Consider the following 11,826-nt stretch of genomic DNA (forward strand, 5'->3'; position numbering starts at 1 on the left):
GGACCTGAGATGATTTGGGGAGAGGGGATGGAGCAGATTCTCCAAAAGCCCAGTCTAGCCTTGTGTCCTTGTTCTGTAGCTAAGAATCACCATGGACCTCTGGTCCTCCCATCTCCGCCTCCTGAGTGCTGGGCTTACAGACAGGAAGAACTACACTCCAGCTTTATGTGGTTCTAAGGACCAAACCCAAGACTTCTTGCATTCTAGGCAAGAACTCTTCCAACCGAGCCACTGTTCGGCTTGGAACTGTAGCTCTCAACACTCGTCTTGAGCCCTAGGGATCCTCCTATTTCTTTGCCTCCCAAGACTTGGGGACATGAGGGACACTTGCACTCTTGTCTTTCTGAGCTTATGTTCTCTGAGAGTGTTTTTCTCCAGGGAAAAGGAAAAAAAAAAAAACTGCTCCCAGCTCCATTCCAGAAGAGCAAAATGTAATACTCGGTCCCTCTTACATAATTGGGTCAATAGCAAAAAAGATATGTTTTCCAATTATGATGCCAAAAAGTCAAAAGTACTTGGCAGAAATGGTTAGAGACAGAAAACAAAGTTCTCCTCATACAACCTGGAAAGTCAAGGGCAGACTGTCCAAATTCAAGACGGTGTCTCTCTTCCCTTGCCAGGCCACCAGCCCACAGCTCTTCTAGTCTCTGTCGCTTCACCTTTGATGTCAGTTTCCAGCTAGCTGGCCTTGCTCCAAGGCACAGAGCTGTCTCGATAGCCTTTCTCAACACCTGTAGCCGCCCACCTAATGCCACTGGGGAAAAGGATCAGCAGGAGGGTGACTTTGTCCAGAGGAGCTGTCCTGTCATCTGATCACCCAAAAGGAGACATGTGAATTCACCCATGCCCCACCCACATGTTCCAGACAGACTGTTGGGAAAGGGACCCAGGGAGCCAGGCTGGAGAATTTTTACTGGGAGTTTGGTTCTTGAGCAAGGTGCATAAGGCTAAAGGGCAGCTCTGGCTGCTCAGACCCTCGTTGCTGCCAGGCTCCTGTGAATCTCCTGGCTTCTTCTGCTCTGCCAGGCATCCTGTAGGCCTGCACTCACTCCCCAAAGCTGCCTGCTGTCACCAGTGACCTCGTGTTGGGTAACTTAAGTCATTCTTCCACGGCTCTGGAGGCTGCAAGGCTGATCCCACACTGTCAGCAGGGCCATGGGTTCCAAGGCTGCAACTTTCCCAGCCTCTTCTGGTGACTCCTAATGCTCTTTGGCATCCCTTTCCAGAGTTTGCATCACGAATCTCTGTCCTCATTACTACAAGGCCTTCCCAGTTTGTCTGTGTGCAATTTCTCCTCCCCTTTCTCATAAAACTGGCAGTCATTGGACTTAAGGCCCATCCTTATCCTGTATGACCTCATTTTGACTATAGCTGCAGAGACCTGATTTCCAAATAAGGTCACATTCTAAGATTCCAGGTAGTCATGAGTTTGGGGGCGGGGGCGGGGCAGGAGGGGGAAGACACTGCTGTATACAATGATTAACCCTGCAGAGGCTAACCAATCCACGGACAATCTGAGGTGTAGTGAGCCTCTCTTCTTTTGGCCTCATGGCATTGGATTCTTACAAGGGAACCCCCTTTCCCCTTCTGTCTGTGTTCCCATTGATGCAGGGACTGTGTATACTCATCTTTCACCAGGATGAGACTTTCACCATGTTTGATTAAGGAAGGCCAATTGAAATACTCTACTATGACACAAAATGTGGGGTCCAACAAGCCAGATGTAGTGGCACATACCGTTAATTGCAGAATGTGGGAGGCAGATGTAGGAGGACCTCTGTGAGTCAAAGGCCATCTTGGTCTACATAGTGAGTCCCAGGATAGCCAGAGCTACATAAAAAGGCTCCATTAAAAAAAAAAAGTTGGCTCCAGCTTGTGCAGTTCATATACTGGTGAACCAGTAGAGCTAAGAAAGATGGAAGGAAGTGATGGCATGGACGAAGAAGCCAGGTTGCAGGGCAAGAAGTACGGACTGGCTGTAGAGTGCTTGTCTAAACAAAGCCCTGGCTCCACTCCTCAGCGCCAAGTAAAACTAGATCTGGTGGCGCACACCTGTAATCCCAGAACTTGGGACATGGAGGCAGGAAGATAAGGAGTTCAAGGCTGTCCTCAGCTACATAGTGAGGCTGAGGCTAGGGTGGGCTACATAAAAGCCTGTCTCTACAAGAAAAGGGAAACATAAAGGTCCCAGAGAGGTGGTTCTCAACCTGTGGGTCATGACCCTTTTGGCAACCCTCTATCTCCAAAAAATACTTACAACTCATAACAGTAGCAAAATTACAGTTATGAAGTACCAATCAAAACTGTATGGTTGGAGTCACCAGTCACACAGTGAGGAACTGTATTAAAGGGTCACAGGGTTAGGGAGGTTTTCTTCATGTAGGAAAGGCAGGCACAGGTCTTCCTAAGGGGCTTTTACCAGTGCATTTCCCAAAGACGGTTAAATCTGATCTGTTAAACTTTGCAGCGTTGCTCTTCCAAGGCTTCTCAGCCTGAAGCCATAAGCCCAGGGGTCTTCATTTCACAGAGTACTGTAAGTTCTTCATGGAACTTATATGTTAAATTGGGTTCAATGTATACGTTGAGTAATACCATATGCCCCATAAATATGAGCAATTATGTCTGTTAAAGAGGGACTGACTGTTCAGCACTCGGGAGGCAGAGGCAGGCAGATCTCTGTGAGTTCAAGGCCAGCCTGATCTACAAAGCAAGTCCAGGAAAGCCAAGGCTACACAGAGAAACCCTGTCTCGAAAAACAAAACAAAACAAGAGGGAATGTGCCAGGCAGGCATGGTGACGCACGCCTTTAATCCTAGCACTTGGGAGGCAGAGGCAGCTGGATCTCTGTGAGTTTGAGGCCAGCCTGGTCTACAAAGGGAGTACAGGACAGCCAAGGCTACATAGAGAAACCCTGTCTCGAAAAACAAAACAACAAAACAAAACAAACACAGAGTGAGTTCCAGGACAGCCAAGGTTACACAGAGAAACCCTGTCTCGAAAACAAAAAACAAAACATGAGTTCCAGGACAACCAAGGCTTACGCAGAGACACTCAGCCTTGAATGAAATCTCCCATTAGTTTTCTAGGTCCATTACTCTTTAGTTTTTTGTTTTTTTTGGGGGGGGGGGCTGGGTACTAAGTGTTAAACCCACAACCTTGAACATGCTAGACAAGCACGCTACTACCTGAGCTACATCCCTAGCCCCTAAGGACAGTTTTAATGCTGTACTTTCTGAGTCAGACCCCAGGACTCAGCCAATAAAAGCCCTAGCTCTCCCAGGCTAATCTGAATGATTCCCAGAAGCCACAATGGCAAAAAAGAAGCAACTCCTTAAAGCTGGCCTCTGCCTTCCATAAACATGCCGTGGCATGCATGCGCATGCACTCACATACATATTATCCAAAATGTATATTGGCATGTCTTCTCACTCCGTCATAAGCTTGCTTTCCTCCTGTAGGCAAGCGAGAGACGCTGAAGCAGTGCCCACACAAGGCTACCATTTGTGCAGGCTGAAGAGCATAGGGCTTTTCTAGAAGCTGGGCATTTCACACCCACGAAGCCGGAAGCTGGGCCCTGTGTCTGACACTTCCCATGTGTCCTCTCCTCCCTTCCTGAGAGGGATGAAGGAGATCCTTTGCAAGAGGCAAGTTTTTGTAAGGAGGGAACAACCATCAGAAAGCCACACCACACTTTATTTTAAGAAAGAGTGGGACTCAAACCAGGAGTGGCAGCTCCAGCCTGTAATCCCAGCACTCAGGAGGCCGAAGCAGAGGGTTACTGTGAGTTTGAGGCCAGCCTGGGCTACATAGTGAGACTCTGTGTGAACTAAGAGATCCTCAAATAAATTGGCATTAAATTTTTAAAAATAATTTATTTTTATTTTATATGCATTGGTGTTTTGCTGGCATTATATATCTGTGTGATGGTGTCAGATATTGGAATTACAGACAGTTGTGAGCTGCATGTGATTGCTGGGAATTGAACTCAGGTCCTTTGGAAGATCATTCAGTGCTCTTAACTGCTGAGCTATCTCTCTAGCCGGCATTACATTTTTTTGTTTTGTTTTTGTTTTAGTTTTTCAAGACAGGCTTTCTCCATGAAGCCTTGGCTGTCCTGGTAGACCAGGCTGGCCTTGAACTCACAGAGATCTGCCTGCCTCTGCCACCCCAGTGCTGGGATTAAAGGCGTGCGCCACCATGACTGTGAATTCATGATATTCTTTTTGAATAGTAATAATCATCTACATTGTAGTTATTTCATTCAGAGTAAGACAGTTTATTTATTATTATTTGTTTGTTTTTCAAGATAGGGTTTCTCTGTGTAGCTTTGACAGTCCTGGAACTCACTCTGTAGACCAGGCTGGCCTCAAAGTCACAGAGATCTGCTGTCCTCTGCCTCTTGAGTGCTGGAATTAAAGACCTGTGACACTACCACCACCACCACCTAGCTGATTAAACAATTCTACATACAAAGTTGCATTAAAAAGTATACAATATAAGTGAAACTGATTCAGAAGTAATTACTTTCTCTAAAGATTAAGATCTATTGATTCCCTGGTTATTGGGCCAGGTGGTAACAATATTATACACTGTAAGTAAGTACTGTCATTCTTGTGTATTGTAACGAATACCAAGTCAAAAAGAAAGGTTTGTTTTGGCAGTAGAGGTTGTGAAGGTTTCTGCTTTGTTTTGCTTAGTTTTGAGCCAGGGTCTCACTGTATAGCTCTAGCTGTCCTGGAACTCACCATGTAGTCCAAGCTTGCCTCAAAGTCATAGAGATCCGCCTGTCTCTGCCTCCCAAGTGCTGGAGTAAAGGCATGTTCTATTACACCCTGCTAATTGTGAGGGTTTCAGTGCACAGTTGAGACAGCAATAAGGCAAACAACAATGGCAGAAGCCGTAGTGAAGTTCATTTCAAGGCCACTAAAGATGGGGGTGGGGGAGAGGAGGTAGGTGGGTTCCCTGAATTCCTTAAGCCCCTTACCAATTATTTCAGCCTATTTAAAACTCTAAATAAATGGCGCACGCCTTTAATCCCAGCACTCGGGAGGCAGAGGTAAGCGGATCGCTGTGAGTTCGAGGCCAGCCTGGTCTACAAAGTGAGTCCAGGACGGCCAAGGCTACACAGAGGGACCCTGTCTCGAAAAACCAAAAAAAAAAAAAAAAAAGTGTACATTTGTCCAAAACAGTGTACTGACTGTGGCTGGAGAGATGGTCCATTGGTTAAGGGCACTTGCTGCTTCTTACAGCTGGCCTTGATTCAGTTCCCAGCACCCATGTCTAGGTTTATGACCGTATATAACTCCAGTTCCAGTGTATCTGATGTCCTCTCTTGACCTCTACAAGAACCACACATGCACATACATACATACACGTAGGCAAACACATACATAGGAAATAAAGATAAATCTTATAAAAGGGGGGTTTTGAATTTATTAAAATGTTCAAAGCCAGGCAGTGGTGGCGCATGCCTTTAATCCCAGCAGTCTGGAGTCAGAGGCAGGTAGATCGCTGGGAGTTCGAGGCCAGACTGGTCTATAAAGCAAGTTCAGGACAGCCAAGGCTACACAGAGAAACCCTGTCTTGAAAAAACAGTTAAGCCAGGCGTGGTGGCGCACGCCTTTAATCCCAGCACTCGGGAGGCAGAGGCAGGCGGATCGCTGGGAGTTCGAGGCCAGCCTGGTCTACAAAGTGAGTCCAGGACAGCCCAGGCTAACACAGAGAGATCCTGTCTCAAAAAACCAAAAAAAAAAAAAAGAAAAGAAAAGAAAAAAAAAAGAAAAAACAGTTAAATAAAATTTAAAAACTTGTTTTGTTTTGAAGGTTTTTCATTTATAAACATTTTTGGAGGTGGATTAGACCGTGACTTGATGGTGGAGTGCTTGGTTAGCAAACACTAACTCTGGGCTCAGTCCGAAGCATAGAATAAAACCAGGTATGGAAGGGCATATTTCTAGTCCCAGCTCTCAATAGGTGGAGGAAAAAAGAATCAGATGTTCAAAGTCACCTTGGCTATATAAGTTTAAGATCAGCCTGGTCTTCAGGAGACCTTGTCATTTCTTTCTTTCTTTCTTTCTTTCTTTCTTTCTTTCCTTCTTTTTTTGCTGGAGGTTGGGGGAGGGGGAGTGTACCCAAGACAGAATTTCTCTGTGTATCCCTGGGTGTCCTAGACTCACTTTGTAGACCAGGCTGGCTTTGAATTCGCAGAGATCCACCTGCCTCCACCTCCCTGAGAGCTGGGATTAAAAGCACCTGGCTTGAGACCTTGTCTTTATTATTATTATTATTATTATTATTATTATTATTATTATTATTATTATTTATTTATTTATTTATTTTAGTCATGTGAGGGTGCATGCCTTTAATCCCAGCACTCAGGGAGGCAGAAGCAGGTGGATCACTGTGAGTTTGAGGCCAGCATGGTCTACAAATCGAATCTAGGACAGCCAACACTACACAGAGAAACCCTGTGTTTTGTTGTTGTTTGAGACAGGATCCTAAAATAACCTAGAATTTCCCTTGAATTTATGTTGACCCTGAACTTTTGGTCCTTCTGCCTCAACTTCCTCAAGTGCTGGGTATAGGCATGTGTCACCTCCTACTCATGAACAGAGAGAGAGAGAGAGAGGGCTGGAGTTACAGTTATGTTTGGCAGCTGACATAGGGATTGGAAACTGAGCTGTTTTTCTGGAAAAGCAGTATGCACGCTTAGCTATCGAGCTTTCTCCAGCTACACCTGATACCCAGTTTTAAATGATACTGGGGGCTGAGCCCACTTAGTTGCATCCCCAGCTAGTTAAAACTCCACCAATTTTGTTGTTTCCAAAGAAATAAAAATCTTGGTTTCATTATTGTTTCCTTTTTTACTTCCTTGAAAACCTATAATCCTAATTTCTTTCTGGGCAGAAGACAGTTCCGCTGTTCTTACCTTACGCTTAGAAGCATCTCAGTGTGTTGTCCTCAGGACTCAGCGGCCTGGCACTGGTCCTCAGCTCCTAATGCTGGAGTGTGGGGTTGGTGACTTCTGCCCATGGGTTTCGCTGGGTTTGGAGAAAGCATTTTCCAGCCTCTCTCTGCCTTTGTTGTAGTCCCCATAGGACTTTTGGATTAAAAGCTTTGAGCTACTTAAATCAAAGCTGCTAAATATAGCAAGGGAGCTTGACATCCCTTCCTCACTTCTCTGGTGGAAACTTCACTATGGATACATAGTGATTCTTTTTCAAAAGTAAGTTACAGTTGGTATTGACTGCTTCAAGGACTTGCTTGAAAAAACACATTGTTTCTTCCCAGTGATCTGAGAAACGGGTATGACTATGCTTTGGACTTTGTAGCCCAAGGTAGAGTTCCTTATAAACCTGGTTTAAATACTGTATCTTGTCTATCTATGCACTTGTGTATAAATTTATGCATATATATGGCTAGAAATATATTCAGCAGTTCCACAAAATTTTGTTTTGCTTTTTTGTTTTTTCAAGGCAGGGTTTCTTTGTGTAGCCTTGCCACCATGCCCACCTGATTTCTGTGAGTTTTAAAAGCAGCCTGTCAAAAAAAAAAAACACACACACACACACAAAAATCAAATAAACAATTTAGCTAGGTGTGGTGGCACATGCCTTTAATTCCAGCACTTGGGAGGCAGAGGCCGGTGGATCTGAGTTCAAGGCCAGTCTGGTCTACAAAGAGCATTCCAGAATAGCCAGGGCTACACAGAGAAACCCTGTCTCAAAAAATAAAAAACAAAACAAAACAAAAGCAGCCTGGCTACTACTAGCTCAGCTAGGGGGAGAACCTGTCACAAAAGAAAAGAGAAGGAAAGGAAAAGAGAAAGAGAAAATGGGCTATATCTCTTCCACAGATTTAGCCCATCTCCTCAAGAGAAAATATTTCTTCCTGAACAAGAGTATAATTTACTTCTAGTCCTTTGTAGACATAACGTAACTATCATCTCCTGCTTTAAGAGTTAATCCAAAACCGAGTGTGGCACATGCCTTTAATCCCAGCACTGGGAAGGCAGTGGCAGGCAGATCTGAGTTTGAGGCTAGCCTGATCTACAGAATGAGTTTCAGGATAGCTAGGGCTACACAAAAAGAACCTGTCACCAAAAACAAAATAAGCAACCAAACAAATATAAGGAGTGATGCAGCTGGGCCTGTCAATCACCTGGGCTATCCATCCATCAGGAAGGCAGCCATACTAACAAGATGGCAGAAACAATTCTTTTTTCTCTTTCTTTTTTTTTTTTTTTTAGCCAAAAATTTATTAATTCATTTCTTGCATATGAGGCACTCCTCAATGCCATCCTTGGCCTGAGACTCTTTGTCATAGTGCTTAGCAACTACACAATTGCAGCCAACCCCTTTCCATGGCTCTCCCTCTCGATTTTACAGAGGCCTACCTATTCCCCCACTTTCTTGTCATTGACCTTAACCAGGTTAATCTGGTTTTCAGCATACAGTGCCTCAAGACAGGGTTTCTCTGTGTAGCCTTGGCTGTCCTGGAATCACTTTGTAGGTCAGGGTGGCCTTGAACTCACATCAATCTGCCTACCTCACCTCCCAAGTGTTGGGATTAAAGGTGTGCACCATCACGCCCAGTGAGAAACAATTCTCTTAATGAGATAATAATGTCTTTTCCTCCCCAGAGGCTCCACTTATAGAACCACTGCTGTACAGCTCTAAGTCAGCCTGCTCTTCTGAGTCCTAACTCAGAGAAGTGTAACTTTTCCTTCATTCCTTAAGACACTGGCCAAAGCCTAAGCGGGCCTTTTCTGCCATTCGGCGGTTTCTCGCTGCTTCCCTGAAGCTACCCCCTTTTGCCATGTAGCCAGTTGCTGACCTGCAGCTGCTTGCCAGTCTCCGTTGTTGAACATGTTGGCCTAATTCAAAAGGCATGGCTTTCTCTCTTCATCTTTCTCCTCCCTGTGGCTGGCTGCTGTTTTCTCTGTCTTTAATAGAATTGTTCCCAAACTTCCTACTGAGTTCATCTTTCAGTTCTTTTATTATGAAGTTTAAGAAGCCAACCAGGAGGCTGGAGAGATGGCTCAGAGGTTAAGAGCACTGTCTGATCCTCCAGAGGTCTTGAGTTCAATTCCCAGCAACCACATGGTGGCTTACAACCATCTATAGTGTGATCTGATGCCCTCTTCTGGTGTGCAGCTGGACATGCAGGCAGAACACTATACATAATAAATAAATAAATATTAAAAAAAAAAAAACCAAAGAGGGAACCCTAGTTTCCCTGGTACTATATGGCATCCAAAGTGGGACACCCCAAAATTTCCAGTAATACCATAAAGATACAAGCATAGATGTGGCTAATATTTTACCAGCAACTTAATTATTTTCATGCAGGGATAGGCAAGGTTAAATGTTATTCTTTTTTTTTTTTTACATTGTTCTGTTTTTGTAATTCTGTGCATTTCTGGACATACACTGGCCAGTGTGCATATTGAGGTCAGAAAACAAGTTCTGGGGCTCTCCTTCCAGCTTGTGGATTCTTGGAATGGAGTTCAGGTTAGCCTTGGTGGTAAGTGCCTTTAGCAGATAAGCCATCTCTTTTAGTTTTTTGAGACAGGGTTTCTCTGTGTAGCCTTGGCTGTCCTGGACTTGCTTTGTAGACTCAGCTTTTCCTAGGTATTTCTTCAAATGCCCCTTTTCAAGTGTTCCTATGAGAAAACTAGCTCACCCTTAAACTTTGTTGTTACCTCCTTTCTCTCCATGGAAAACTGTGGCTGTAATGAACCTACTGGCTTTACAGAGTCACCCTGTGCCTGCCTGCAGTACTAAAATGGGTAAAAGTCAGCTGTTACTCCCAGCATGGTGGCGCACACCTTTAATCCCAGCCCTCAGGAGGTGGAGGCAGGGGGATCTCTGTAAATTCAAGGCCAGTCTGGTCTACAAAGTGAGTCCAGGACAGCCAAGGCTACACAGAGAAACCATGTCTCAAAAGAAAAAAAAAAAGTCAGCCTTTGCCATTGAGGCTGCCAGTTTAGGAGAAAAGCTTGTTACACACATAGCTGAAATATCAGAAATGAAGTACAACTTTCCAAAGAAGTTTTACTCTTTGTTCTTCTCTTCCTTTCTTGCTGTCTGTCTGTCTCTCTCTCTCCCTGGGGCACTCTTCCCTTTTTTCTCCCCCTATTCTCCTATAATAAACCTCTCCATATTAAAAAAAAAAAATCAAAAGAAGTTTTAAAAAGGAATGTATTCACTTTAGTTGTAGTCACTATGGGGTGGGGTGGGAGGCGAGAAGTAGCTAAGGTACGCCTGACATAGTAAGGACAATTCTGATAGAAAATGAGGAAAGGATCTATCAAGAAGAGAGAAGACATAATGTGTCCTGGCTGACTGAAGCGTGGAGTTGAGTTGTTTCGGAAGTTTTTCTTTCTATCATAATGTAGTTTATAAACATTAGCACCAGCCTAGCATGTCTACGCCCACAGGGACAGCTGAAGCCAGAAGCCAGGCTGCCTGCAATATACTATGACCAATAAGCCCAACCCCTCCCACACAAGAGTAAGCATCAGAGTATGGGTTGTTTTTATAATAGAACATACTTGGATATGTTTCCATATCTTTGCATATGCACATGTATGATAATAGGCATGTGAGTATATGTGTGCACATGGGTGACTGAACTTTCCTGGTTTTTCTACCTTATTTGCTGAGATAAGATCTCTCTCTTGATAGGGGACAGGATAGCTGACTTCAAACTCACTATGTAGACCAGGCTGCCCTGGACCTTATAGACTACTACTTGCCCCCCGCCTCCTGAGTCCTGGGATTAAAGGTGTGCACCACCATACCTGGGCAAGGTAGAGTCTCTCTCTCTCCCTCTCTCTCTCTCTTTAAAAATATTCATTTATTTACTGTATGTGAGTGCTATATCTGCGTGTAGACCTGTAGTCTAGAAGAGGGCCTCAGATCCCTCTATAGATGGTTGTGAGCCACCATGTGGTTGCTGGGAATTGAGCTCAGCACCTTTGGAAGAGCAGCCAGTGCTTTTAACCTCTGAGCCATCTCTCCAGCCCAAGGTAGAGTCTCTTAATTGAACATGGAGCTTGAGCATCTACGTTGTCTGGCTAGCCACCCTGCTCCAGGGATTCCCTTCCTCCACTTCCTATGTGCTGGGAGGAAGGGTGGGCTGCCATGAACACCTAGCTTGTATGTAGTTCACACTGTGTGGAAAACATTTTACACACATCTCCCAAGCCAGGCCCTAATTTGTAATGAATGTAACTTTTGTGTGACTTACTGCCTGGGATGGTGGTACTGACCCCTCCTGACTATCAACACAGCCACCAGTGGTATAGGAAGGTGGAAAATGGTATTCCTGTGGTCTTGCATGTTAGTCAAGGGATTTAAACAGTGATGAGAAAGGACTTAGGAAGTGGGATCTTGCTACATTTAGTAAGATCACTCTGGAAATATAAAGAACCAGTGCTGTGAGAAAGCCTCGTTTGGTTAGGGGGAACAGAAACCTAACTCAACTGGCCTTGGTGACCAACGCCGATAATCCCAGCACCTGCAAAGCTGAGGCAGGAGTGCCAGTTAAGGGCCAGCCTGGGCTACATTGGCAAGACCCATCTCAAAAATACAGACAGTGTAAATCAAGACGGCATTGGAAAATAAAATAAAATTATGAAATGTGTCAAGTGCAGCTTTATGAGAATATGGGCCTGCCTAACTTGTCACCTCTATTTGTCTGTCTAGTTCAGTGTTTGACCCGGCAGTTCATTATACTGGGGCAGCCAGGCTGTTGCGTTCCTACTGAGGTAGCTCTTCACTAACTATATGACCTTGGGCAAGCTAACTGATCTGATTTCTT

This window comes from Acomys minous (assembly GCF_964271855.1).
Source record: "Acomys minous genome assembly, chromosome: 4".
Lineage (NCBI taxonomy): Eukaryota > Metazoa > Chordata > Mammalia > Rodentia > Muridae > Acomys > Acomys minous.